This window comes from Haemorhous mexicanus, chromosome Z (assembly GCF_027477595.1).
Source record: "Haemorhous mexicanus isolate bHaeMex1 chromosome Z, bHaeMex1.pri, whole genome shotgun sequence".
Taxonomy (NCBI): domain Eukaryota; kingdom Metazoa; phylum Chordata; class Aves; order Passeriformes; family Fringillidae; genus Haemorhous; species Haemorhous mexicanus.
In genome coordinates, this window is record NC_082381.1 from 51,635,659 (window position 1) to 51,649,450 (window position 13,792).

Genomic DNA, 13,792 nt, shown 5'->3' on the forward strand with positions numbered 1-13,792 from the left:
CTTCCTCGAGGAAGAACTTCTTTACCGTGCAGGTGACCGAGCATTGAAACAGATTGCCCAGAGAGGTTGTGGAGTCTCCCTCATGGGAGATACTCAAGAACTGTATAGACACAAGCCTGTGCCCCCTGCTCCTGGATGATTCTGCTTGAGCAGACAGGCTGGACCAAATGATCTCGTGTCTTGTAGCCTGACCCATTCTGTGACTGAGTTGCTGCCAGCGGGGTCCCGGCGCGGCCCCTGTGTTCCCAGCCGAGCCCGCACGCCGGGGCTGCCGCTGCCCGCCCGGGGCGCGGTGCAGGTGCGGCGCTGGCGCCGTGGGCTGAGCGGGCGGCGGCTGAACTGAAAGCAGACTCGAAACAGGTTTTTTTTGTCCCTGTCAGACGTTCTCTCCCCTTCCTTTCGCACTCCGTTTTAATGAACGTCATGTGCTAGAGAGTACGTAACTCTGTGTTCTGTACAGGGTCTACGGAGGTGTGCTGATTATCTCTGCTGAGAGAGATGCCATGTGACGTGAGATGATGTCTTAGGGAGTTACGGTTTTAGTATGACTGAATGCTTGCAGTTTCAGGCCAAGATCACCAACGTAAAAGGCAGCGGCTGATTGCTTTGCTGACCTGGTAGAGGCTATAATAAGTAGATTTTATGTCCAAAGTTTTGGGGAAAAAAGAGATTAAAATAAAAGCACTAACTTTTTTTATTGTCCTTTCTATTCAACATGCAAAGTACAGAGCATTTGTGCTTGGTGGGAAGCAAGAAGAGAAATTTCAGTGAGAGCTCCTGCTAAACCAATGACAGCAACCTACTTTATCTGAAAGAATAAGTTATCTTTATTTAATGGCTGTTGAAATGTCTGATGGCTCACAGCTGCACGGTACTTATATGGAATTCCAGGGGGGATATACAACAATATAGCAGACATCTTGTAATGATCCCAGTGTTATGATAGAAAGAACAGATCATTATTATTTAACCTGATGTTGGTTAAAACATCTGTATGTGAAACCTAACTGGCTTTAATACAGAAGATAGTGATAGCTTGACCACCACTCTCTTCTGTAGTTGATTTTCAGGGGAATTCTATTTTTAGTTTCAAGACAGAAGGGCTGTAGTCCCTATAATAATAATTTCACTATGAAAGTATCTTTTTTTAAAACCACAATATTTAACAAAAATACTTTCTGAAAAGGTTTGAAGTTTGTCAGAGAGTATTCCATTTGCAAATACCTGTTTGTGGTTCTGTGCAGCTCTTATGGCTGAAATTATAAGCTGACTTTTGTGAAGTAATCATGGCTATGGATTCATCCTAAGTGAATGTGAGCAATTATCACTTCCCTTGACAAAAATACCAAGCATCAAAAATGAACAGCAGGTTGCTTATGTGTGTGTGAAATGACCATAGCAGTTAAAAAAGGTAATACATGTTCACTGCAGCAACTTCCCCGGTGAGATGCTCTGCTTTGAGAACATCAAAGTACTTCCACCTGAAATGATACAATGAAGTGCCTTGACAAAATGCTGTGAAGGGGTAATCTAATTTCTGGTAAATGTGATATGCACACGGGAAAATCCAGAGAAATAAAACCAGGTTTTATTTCTTTTTAGATTACACACATAATTATTATTTGTGGGGATAGTTTACCAATATCACTAGTATTTAAAATGCCTTCGAGTTATTACAAAATATCCCTTGCTTCCTTACTGCACTACACCACAAAGTAGTCCACAACGTTAAGCAAGACAGAAGAAAAAAGCAACCTTCATATAATATTTGCTGGTTATGTCCAACGTGTGTTTTGTGCTTCTGTCTTGGTGAAGTGGGAGTAAATCAAGGATTATGAGGAACTTGCTTCAGTATTAATTATGGAGTACCTTTGTTCCTGTAATACAGTTACAACATGTCATCATATACTTGACTTAAATACGCTGCTTTGTTTAAGAAAACTTCAGCTAACCATGTGACAGTTTAAGGTGCAGTCATTTGACTGACTGCTATTTTTGTCTTTTTGAAATGATGTTACATTAATTTTGAAAGTACTGATGTATTTTTTATGAGTTTGTAACAAAGGGTGTCTATTTTTACATTGCAGAAACTCATACTAAAGCATTATGAATTTTTTAGGGATACTTAAGAAGTGAGCAAACTTGTCCTCTACTATTTGGCTTTAAAAAAAATTTTGTAAAAGAAATTTTGACTGGCATAAGCAAAAAGGCATTTCCAGTCTTTCAAGTACTGTGTGAAATTAATATCAGATTTAAGAGATGTCTGTTTTGTTTGCACCAAAGAATTTGAAGTGTATAGAATTACTTATTGACCTGTTGTACAAAATTGCAATTGTTTATCATTTTCTAAATAGCAGAGATCTGTCCTCTCCCTCAACAGGTGTTGTTAGTCCATTGTGGAAATGGTCATCTCCTGCAGGATATCTTCATAGACTTGCCCCAAGAAGGAGGCATCTCATACTTGTTTCTGAAGATTATTCTTTACCTTTTGCCTTGCCTAAAGTACTGCTGATTTTTCAGGAACTTATCATTGCTTTAGACGTCCTTCTGAATGGAAGTAATTGGCGCACGGAGAAAAGGGAAAGTGAGAGATCTCAAAGTATGCAAATACCTTCATAAACAGAAAGAAGGTGACCTTGAGGTAGGCTGAAAATTATACACATTTAATTTTTTTTTTTACACTGTGAGTATGGAGGTTCTTGATAGACTGAAACAGATGAGATTCACTTTTGGTCTTGGTTGGGTCATGGAGAGGGAATTATGTTAATATTCTGCATGTATAAATTAAATGTGATTGTCAGTAGGCATATGGAAAAAAGTGGCTGACTTGGTATGAACCTGTGAAACAGTGCATCACTTTAGAAACTTGTCCTCTTCATGCCCTGAAAACTCCTACTACTCCTTCCCACCCCCAGTCCCCAGAACCTTAGATGAAAGTATCCACCAAAACTATACATTTTGAATTCTCTGTGAAGAATATTGATGTATTACTGCTTTTGTAGTATTACAAAGGCTAAAGTAGCTGAATGAAGCACCGATGTGAAGTTGAACTAAAATGCTTTTTTATGCTCTGAAATACATGCATAACAGAGCACAAAAGATAATCTCAAAAAAAGTGTTCTAACTGATAAGATACATTAGAGATGAAGAGTCAAAAACAAATTCTGCAATGTGCATGTAGGCAAGCGTTGGTTTTCAAATGAAGGAGTGATTGCTTTTAAGAGTGATGGAGAGTTGTTAGCTTCATTATCTGGAACTGACTGAATCTGTTCAGTAATACACGTATAGCAAGGCAGATTTAACTAGTAGAGGTTAAGTTTTAATAGGAAACAATGATTATCTAGTTGATAATTACAGGGAACAGGGTACAATCTAGAGATGCTTGTATGTTGCTACCCACTAAGTTATTCTGAAGAGCTTTTTCTTATTCTCCTTGCTCTTATCATAGAATCAGAGAATTTTTAAGGTTGGAAAAGTACCTCAAGTCCAGCCATCAACTCCACACCACCACCATGTTCACCATTACATCACCTCCTCAAGTGCCATATCCACACACTTTTTTGAACACTTCCAGAGGGAGTGACTCCACCACTTTCTTGGGCAGTGTTTTAATGCTTTACAATCCTTTCCTGCTTCCAGAGGGACTAACCATTATATTTTTAATTTTTTTGTGATTATTTTAATTGTATGGTCTGATCCTGGAAATCATGCTGTACAGCGTACTTAGTAGTAGATACTTTTTTAGTAGCCTGTAAAAATGCAGGACTGAGGAGCCCATCTTTGTCTGAAAACTTTTGTCTCCGCATAAACATCAGTAATCTGTGACTCAGTTTGTTGCTTGTATTGCCTTGCCAACAGTACTAAATGAACCCAACATGATTTATGTAAACTTATAAACTTCTTTATTTAGCTTATGACACTTCTGATGTGCTTGCCTTTCCACACAGTGTGTAGATTGGTATATATTTGTTACCTTCTCTAAGTCCCTGGATTGCCTTATTAAAAGGTATATTCCTATGACTGAATTTCCTACAAATCATAAAGTTATTAAAGTTGGAAAAGACCTGTACGTCTAACCTTTGGGTAATCACCACCATCTCAATTAAACCATAGCCCCAAATTGCACGTATAGTTGTTTATTGAACACTTCCGGGGATGGTGACACCACCACCTCCCTGGTTAGCTTGTTTCAATGCTTAACCACTCTTTCAGTGACAAAATTTTTTCTCATGTCCAGCCTGAACCTGCCCTAGCCCATCTTGAGGCTGTGTAGTTCTCCAGTTGCTAATTGCCTGGGAGAAGAGGCAATTGCCTGCTACACTCTCAGGTAGTTTTAAGAGAGGGATAAGGTCACTCCTGACCATCCTTTTCTCCAGGCTAAACACCTCCAGCTCCCTCAGCTGCTCCTCATAAGACTTATGCTCCGGACCCTTCATCAGCTTCATTGCCCTTCTCTGGACACACTCCACACTCCTCAATGTCCGGTGTTGACCCCTAGTTCTTTTTCAGCTGAGCAGCTTTCCAGTCTTTCTGCCCCAAGCCTGTAGCAGTGAATAGGGTTGTTGAGACTCAAGGGCAGGACCCAGCACCTGACCTTAATGAACCTCATACCACCAGCCTCAGCCCATCGATCCAGCCTGTCCAGATCCCTCTGCAGAGCCTTCCTGCTCTCCAGCAGATCAACACTCTCACCCAACTTAGTGTCGTCTGCAAATTGAGGTGGTACTCCAAATAATTGATAAAGACATTAAACAGGGCCAGCCCCAGTAGTGAGCCCTAGAAAACTGCAGTGGTGACTGACTGTCAGCTAGATAACTCCATTCACCAACACCCTCAGCCCAGCCGTCCATCCAGTTTTTAACCCAGCAAACTGCACCTGTCTAAGTCATGAGCAGCCAATTTCAACAGGAATAAGCTGTGGGAGAGAGAGTATCAAAGGCTTTACTGAAGTTCAGGTAGACAATGTCCACGTCATTATATTAACTTTTTATAAAAAAATCAATGGATAAACAATTCACTTTTGCACACAGTATTGTTTGAAAACAAATAAAGCTAGGGCATATTCCTGCTGTCTCATATAAGTAAAATGCATCCAAATTGGTAAGAATTGTTATGTAAATAAGACCAGCAATGGCTTGCTACTCCATTTGTACACCAGAGCCTTTTCTAAAGGTAAAGTTGTTCTCCTTAGAAATAAACCCTAAACTTGGAACCAGTTTACCAGCCAAAAAAAACCAATTCTAGGTTCAGTTGTTCAGTGACCTATAACTTCCATAAATGAGTGTTTAGCTTGTAATAATAGGAGTTCTGCATAGAAGAGTCTTTTGGGGGAAATAATCAAGATGAATGCAGCACTTATATTCAATTATGTTCTGCATTTTTTGTTTACATTGAGTGAAAAAAGTTAATAGATTTCTGTAACTGATACGAGTTTTTAATTAGGCCCATTACTATAATTCATTTTTTCTTAAATGAGATCACACTTTTTGCCAGCCTTAAATTAATGGAGCTACTGCTGGGTCCTCTTTTTTCAGTAGAAAATTCTCATCTTTTTAATTGATTTATTTTTGTCATGTGCCAGGACACATACAGAGCTGTTTTAAAACATTATTTTCATAACTAACTTAAATAAACCGACTCTGACTTCAACTTCAAAACATTTGAGAGATTTTTATCTACACCCCCTTTATTTGTCCTTTACTTGCCAGAGCCTGCCTGATACTATTTTTGTCTTTGCCTGAGTCATATTTTAGTACTTCCATGTCTTCTGCTTTGCTTTAGACAGAACTATGCATTTAAAATCATTCCATTAATAGAATTCACAGACAACTTGTAGCTGTACTGAATTCTGCTTTACGTATTCTCTTACCCATTTCCCAGTTTGACCAGTATCAGAGAACAAGTGACACTGTTCCTACCTGTTGCCAATGCACTGGCAAAGTTCTCTGTTCTGGTAACGTGCTCTTTTCGTTCATGCTAGATTCCTTGAAGAACTTGTAAGAGAGGGAGAAAGGTCCTTCCCAATACACGTATGTTTTGTGATTATAGCCCATGGGTTTACAAGTTCTAGGAAGCATAATTAATGTTGAATTATTTTCTGGAGAAAGACCATGTGAATAACTGAATAAATGGACATCTAACTATCCATTTTTGTTAATAAGGTGGGATGAGGACTTAAAATGTATATAAGCAGTTTTGCGCAAATAGGGGGTAGGAGGACCAGGATCTCCCATCTGTCATACCTCAACAAAATTAGTTCACTGCTCCTCACTTGCATTGGTTTCTGCTGACTTGCCAGTGAAGTAGCTTTGTTCTGTGTACATAAGGTATGGATGTGTATGCATGCTGTGCAGATCATCTGTGTACCATGGGTGATAAGCAGAATTCACCCTTCTAACACTGTAACCCAAGTTAAAGGACTAACAAACAGTAACTATAAACCACCCTTCAGGTAAATCAGCCCTATGGAAGAGTTGCAGACTGTCACATAAAATGCACAGCTACCTCCTAGACAGTAGAAAAGTCATGGCTATCTTTACTTTTGCCTTTGTGAGTAGATTGAATGATGTGTGTAGGACAGGAGTTGTAAGAGCTGTAGCCAGGTAACTGTACTTTGAAAGGGAAGATGAATAAAAGTGTAAATTTAAAGGATCCAGAATCTGCTTTTTACTGAACAAGAATTAGAATGGGTAACTCCATGGATACACAATGTTATTGGGAAATTAACGTTACATCATTCTAGTAAGGATTGTGCCTTTAAGTGTAAGTGGGATTTGAACTTGATTTCAGTTTACCAGCCTTTAATAAAAGGGTTGCTTTTCTCATGTCAGATTTGTAAACTCAGTATAAAGATTTGGCCACAGATTCTTAGTAGTTTCTTCATTTGAGGAACTTAATGAGAAAGGAAATACCTAGTTGTTCCGGTTTAACAAGTGTCAGGAAGATTAAATTACCAACTTCTAGAGGTCATCAAGCGATACTAATGCACGGTTCAAAACCAGGTGCTAGGCACATGGAGGTTAATTTGCCATAAAATGTTTTGTGAAGCGTATGAGGTGTTACTTTTCTTTTGCAAAGATTCTCAGGGGAAAGGGCTGGGGGGCATGTGAGGAGGCATAAAAAGTCTTTGATTAATGAATCACTATGAATTTTCTTACTTGCTGCTGTGGTACCTCAGTGCCCTGGGCAGTAGCATTCTTTGAGTTCACGTACTTACCTGCCACAACAAACTGTGTATAAAGGTTGGGCTGGGGGGAAGTGCCCCACGAAGGTATTGCAGAATCACAGAATCAGTCAGGTTGGAAGGGACGACAGTGGTCCAACCAATCTGGTCCAACCTCCCTGCTTGAGCAGCGTCATTCTCGAGCACGCCACAGGATGATGGCCAGAGGGTTCTTAAGTACCTCCAGTGAGGGAGACTCCACAACCTTTCTGGACAATCTGTGCCAGTGCTTGGTCACCCGCACAGCAAAGTTGTTTTTCCTCGTGTTCAGGTGGAACTTCCTGTGCATCAGTTTGTTCCCATTGCATCTTGTCGTACTGTCTCCGAACCACCGAGAAAAGCCTGCTTTCGTGCTCTTTGCTACCCCCACCTGCCAGTAGATACTTGTGTATCTGACAGAAGTACGGACTGTTCCGGCGAGAGTGGTCCCCCGGGGTGCGGGGGGCGGACAGCCAGGAAATTCAGACCCCTCGTGCGGTGCTGCTCCACCCGTGCGCTCCGGACGGGCCGGGCATCGCGCTCCCCGCGGAGGCGGCGGCGCTTGCGCGCGGGCGGGGCGCGGCGGGGCCGGTGACGCGCTGCGGTGCGGGCAGCTCCTGCCGCCGCCGCATGAGCACGGCGGGGCGCAGCGCGGAGCCGCCGCCGCCGCCCCCGCGAGAGCTCCGCGGGGTGAGTGACCGCCTACGCGAAGGTGAAGCCCGGCGAGCGGGCATCGCCTTGGGCAGGGCGGAGCGGGCCGTAGCGGGGGCAGGGCCGCGGCCGGGACCGGTGTCGGGATCGGGACTGGGGCGGGGAGGGGCGGGGCGAGGCGAGGCTCCTCTGTGCCCGGCTCTCCGGGGCTGCCGGGCGCGTCCCTGCGGGCACCGGTGGATGCGTGGGGGGCCGCTCGGGCACGGCTGGTCTCTGCGGGAGCCGCGCCCTGCGCGCTCTCGCCCGCGGAGATGGTCTCAGGCCCTACGGTAGGAGCGGTCCTGGTTTCCGGGCCTGGCCGCGGTCGGGTCTGCCCGTGGCACGGGGTGGAGCCGCCGGTGGCACGGAGCCCCGCGCCGGGCGCGGGACGATCTTGTCCCCGCGCTCCGTGCGGTGCACAGCCGGCCCGTGCGCGCCTCCCGCTCTGCCGGGCGGCCCTGCACCAGCGAGGCTGCGGTGAGCCCTGGCCCTGCCGGCCGCCGAACGCTGCGGCTGTGCCACCGCTGCCCCGCCGGAGGAGTAACGCAGCATGGGCATTGGGTGGAAAATACGGCGGTTGGGATAACATTTGCCCTGTGTGCCGTGCGACTTGGCCTGCTCAACGTCTGTTTGTCTTAACGCTCCGTGGGTAGGAGTTTGTTAACATGGGTTTGGTTTTTCTTTTTCTTTCGTCTTCTTTTTTTTTCCTTTTCCTGCCTTTTCTTTTCTTTTTTTTTTTTTTTTTTCTTTTTTCTTTTCGTGGTGGAGATCTAGCACAGTAAGTGTTTCTTTGTAGGTACTGGTTCAAATGCTCTGAAGAGGTTCGAGAAATAGGTTGCACATCAGGGCGGGGTGGTGTTTTTCATCAGTGTAAACTGCTTTCAGGCACCGAGCTTTGTGTGAGATGTTTAGAAGTCCTCAGCTGGGCGAACTGTTATGGTTACTTAGAGCAATAATCTTTCAATAGTATGTATAGACAGAAAGTGAATTCCTTTGTACCTGTATGGTATAAAACCACCGTGAAACTTCTGTATAGCCTTGTGGTGTGAATGTTGATTTTTGTGTATTAGTTTTCCCAGCATTAGGAAATTGGCTCTCCAATGAGTGTATTCCCATGAATGATGTTTCTTTAAAGAAATACATGTCTGCATTACCTTTATAGGTTATATTTTGTGAAAAGGCTTCTCTGTTTTGCAGGTAGCTTTCAGTGTGTATTTTGTGAAACCCTGAGTGAGTGGAAGTTGTTGATGGGACAGCCCCACCTTTTGGTTAATCTTTCATTGAAATTATACTTATGACCTTAGAGTTTTTCTGGAAATCATACCTCATGCTGTGTGTTGTGAGTGCAAGTCTGTGTTGGAATATCTTTTAATGTCCTGGGCTGGGGAGTGACAAAATAATCTCCCTTCCTGAAGACTTTCCTATTTAATGTCAAGATCATTTTATCACATAGTTTCTGATGTTTCAGTTCACTACTGTGATTTTTTTTTTATGCTAGTATAAATTAAGCAAAATACCTTTATATTAAAAAAAAGTTTCATTTAAAAAAAGGATTCTGTCTTTATTCTTTTTTCAAAAAGGGTGGAAATTGTCTTAAACCAAGGAGTAGTCGTGGTGTGTGAAGTGACACCTGATATATGTTTGTGTGAAGCGATACCTGATCTCAGGGTTAATTTTCATTTCAGGTGTTGGAGGTGGCAGTGCTGATATTTTAGTTTTCATGTTGAAGAACTTCACAGATTATTTTCCAAATTTAAGGTTTTGAGCTTGAAAAATATTAAGTATTCAGTTGTCTTGGCAGAAGATTTGTAATAGTTATCTTACTGCCGCTAGGAGCAACTTCCCTGGAATTACATGTAAGAAGCTACATGTAAAGAGAAAAAAGGTGAAGGGGTCTCTGAAGCCCTTTTAGCTTACAGAAGGAGTTTGCTATTTCACATTGCGTGTAGGTTTTAGTTTAGGAAAGACATTCAACTTTTCACTCAACAGCTTGTCAGCAGTGAGTCACATGATTAGAAACTTTGCAGTCTTTAAAATTCATGGTGATACTCTGCTAGACACAGTTAGGGATCACCTGTTTTTTGGCTCTCAGTATGTTATTTGAAACGTCTCCTTGAATTCCAGTATCTGTGAGCTGCTTGCTCTTAGGAGATTGCTCCCGTGGTACGAATTGCTAATGTTCAAAAGCACTGAGTGCTAATCAAGTTGCCCTGGCTCTGGAGTATGACTGTCATAATTGAAGTGTTGAAACTCCTTAAAGAACTTAGAGGGGAAGTCAGGTTTCTTGGAGTGAGTGTGAGAGTGCTGAACAAGGCAGCTGCTTGTGTGAGTGCTTAGGAGAGATTTATAACAGCAGTGTATCTCTGGGTATGTTTTCAGGCCCTGCCACTATCTACAGCTTAACTGTCCAGTATCCTGTGCTAAGCATCAAGAAGATTATGAACTATCCAGTGTGTGTCCTGGATACGTGGATGATTCAGCATGGTTTCCATTTGGAAATGCAGTAACCGTAAAAAGACTGGAAGTAGCAGAGAGGAGGGATCACCCAAACATCCTTCCTTTCTTTTTCAATAGCTGAAGAGACAGCAGTCCTGAAAATGTCACCCTAAAACATTTAGTATATTACAAGGCACATAAAAACTTCCACTGCATCCTTTATAAAATTTAAAATTACTGAGAAACAGGATGCCCAGGGGTTGCATACTGGAAGTAGGTAATACTGTTTTAATTGTTCCAAGTGTACTTCATAAGCTAAATGGTACAAATCAAGATTTTGAAAGGGATAGCAGTTGCTGGGAGTATTATGTGTTGTTATGATTGTGTTTCTGGACATCAGGTTTTAAGGGTTTGAGGTAGGTTTGAGTAGATAAATCAAAAGGGTTTGAGTAGATAAATCTGCAACATGGAGCCATGGATTTTTTCCTTTCCTTTTTTTTTTTTTTTAAATATGGATTAAAACCAGGATTGCGGGTTTGCTTTGTTAAGTTAGTGAACTAGGAAGTTTAGATCTTTGAGTTGATTTTTTTACAGACTGACCTTAACCATCAAGGCAGTGACCCAAAGGAGCAATCACTGGGTTAGGTGCTAGAAAACACTTCTGAAATTTATCACTGTATTAAGCTTTTCCAAGAGATGGCAAAAGTTCCTAGGTTTCCAGTTCATGTTCAGTTCTTGGTGTAGGGAAATACCTAGTTTCTGCTGTGGTTGTCCTTTTCCTTCTGGCTATTTTTATTGCTCCCTTCTCCCTCCCTGTGCCATTCACCTTCTACCTGATAAAAGGGTTATGCTGGCTGGGCAAGAAGTAGCTGACTTTTGCAGTATTTCTGTCAGCTTAAATCATGTAAGCTTTGAACGTGATACTATGTGACCCTGATGACAGCAAGTTTGTCATGTCTTGAAGTAACCCTATGCCTGCAATGCTAGTAACTTTCTAGGAGCTTCTTTCCAGGCAAGAAATAAAGTACTGGTGTTTTATTCTGCTCCTTTCCCAGCAAATGCTTTTCCTGCTTGCTTGCTTAGCTTTTTTGGCTACTTCTGTCAGACTTTGTTTTTGCAGTCATGTGGACTGGTGCTAATGGCTGCATGACATAGTTGGCAGCTTGCTGTACAGGACTTCGGTGCTTCAGTCGTCTGTGAAGTTTTATGTATGTCATTTTGAATGTCTGATTATATGCTGCAGTTTATGTAGTCACGTCAAAAAGTCTGCACTTTTCTATAATGCAGCAATGGGTTAGCTAATCACCTGACTTTTTTGCTGCCTCCTATAAATATTTATATTAAATGGCATAAGGGAAAGGCAGTAACTGGTTTTCAGAAGTATTTTTTCTTAACAACCAAGTAAAGGTTGTTAGCCTTTTCATTTTGTTTTAGATTTACAAATTAGGCTCTCTTCCACCAAAAACTTTTTTTTTTTTTTTTTTTTTCTGCTTAGAGGACTTGGGTAGTCATTAGGTAAGGGATTATTTTCTGCCATTTCCACATAAAGTCTTAAAATTATATCTGGAAGAAATAGTTTTTCTACTATCTTGAACAAACCTTTTCTCATGGAAGAAACACTTCTAAGGTACTTTTAGGTACATTATAATACTTTGATGGCACTAAAACTTTTTGTACTGCTGCATATTAAGGCTTAGGAAGAGATAGCTGTTCAGTGTGTACTCAGTGCCATTCCATCCTATTTTATAATTCAATTTAAAAAAACAGCTGGTCCTGATAATTGGCTCTCTCTGGGCTATTGACTAGGACTTTAATTCCTATGAAACACAGCATAAGATTCGGCATGATGCAGGGGGCGTCTCTGTTTTTGTTTTCCAGTGCTTCTAAAGGTTCAGGAACTGGGCTAGGAATAGTCAACTTCAGGAAACAGATTCTCAGTACTACATTAGTTATCATTCTTTATGTATATGATTCTTTTTACTGGATTGTGTACAATGTAGTGTTTGCCAACTTGAAACTTAATTGTAAAGCTTGAAGGATTTCCCCAGATTTTTAGTATGGTTTGTAGGTAACCAATGCTTGTATGGGTTGTTCTGTGAATTGACCTTTTAGAATATAAAACAGTTTGTACAAATAACTCTGCCATCTCCAAAGAGCTTGTGAGATTTTTTACCTAACATTAAGTATTACATTTTTATTGAAGAAATGGTTCATGTGCAGTAACTTTGCTAGTTTGTATGACATTAAAATAGATCTGCATTCTTGGAAAAAAAACCAAAAAACAACCCACAACTAACCATTTTTTCAAAAAGATAGTTGTGTAAGTTGTCATTTGAGACACTGAACTTGAAAACAATATGTTAGATATGAAAGAGTGAAGGATTAAATAGAGGAAGGAGCTACTTAAGGTGCAATTGCTGGGACTTTTGCAAATGCACAGTCTTCCTTATGATGCAAGAGGATGAGAAGGGGAGAAACAGCACACTGTGTTAATAGCAGTGGCCATTTCTTACTGCTGTCAAAGGAAGAGTATTCTGCTGTCCTGGTGAATAATTATTTTGTGTAATGCTAGGTATACTAGCCCATTTCTGTATGGTGTGTTATTTGTGTAGTTTTGCCATATTTAGAATGCTGGTTATCATGGTGTTTACCTGCTCTCTACAAGCTTTTTGGGTAGGTTGCTGTTGCTACAGAGACCATGACTCTTGCTGCCATGTGTTGCTGGTTATCCTAAATTTTTAACAGAGTGTATTCCTACAAGTGAATTCACTTAGGTAAATAGTCTCTTCTTGCAAACAATTTACTTCAATGTTTAAAAATGTAAACCACAAGTGGTATTTTGGAATTAAGATTGCCTAGAGCACAAAGAATGCAGAAGTCATTTTATATGGTTCTGTTTAAACAGACTTATAAGTACTTTGAAAAAGAATATTTTGACCCATAAACAGCCTCTGAGACTTCGGGATACATGAAGTAAGATAATATGAAAAGTGCATTTGCTTGTGATTTAATCTGCACCAAACTGGGGGAACTCATATGTACTTCTATGAGAGGTAGAAATGCTTTTGGAAGCCCAGAATGTAACCAAATTCAGGGTTTCAATATAGGTGCTCTTCTGCCTAGCATTTGTGACCTTTTAAATAATTATGTGTTTTCTCAGTTCATACTTATAGTTCTTCTGTTTAATTTTTAATGTGTTGCATTTTGACACTATTGTGTCACCTGAGATTTTGTACTCCTTCCCTTTTTTGTGTACTAGTTTGCCTTTTTTTTTCTACTGTAGCATTTACCAAAGATTTTGTTCAGCTATTTTTTACTTGCACTATCTGATGAGTCAGTACACATCAAAGTAATGACTTAGTTGCTGCAGACTTGTTACTTTTTTTTCCCTTTCAAATCAATAGCTCCGTGATAGGAAAAAAGTGAAGTCTGAGCTTTGGCTTTGAAAATATTTTGGGTTGCACC

At 41.1% G+C, this 13,792-nt stretch overlaps 1 protein-coding gene across 11 annotated transcripts in view; it reads left to right on the forward strand.

The window, feature by feature from the left end:
• The first annotated feature begins 2,622 nt into the window (after positions 1-2,622).
• Positions 2,623-13,792, forward strand: part of AGTPBP1 (ATP/GTP binding carboxypeptidase 1) — a 71,515-nt gene continuing 60,345 nt past the window's right edge. For 8 of the 11 annotated variants that reach the window (XR_009490257.1, XM_059873124.1, XM_059873119.1 and 5 more), the window contains exon 1: positions 8,031-8,181. The gene's annotated coding sequence lies outside the window, so the exon portion shown is untranslated. Of the gene's footprint in view, positions 2,642-7,774; positions 7,892-8,030; positions 8,182-8,322; positions 8,541-13,792 lie in introns of those variants that run through there. The other 3 variants (XM_059873123.1, XM_059873120.1, XM_059873122.1) reach the window with 3 other exon arrangements.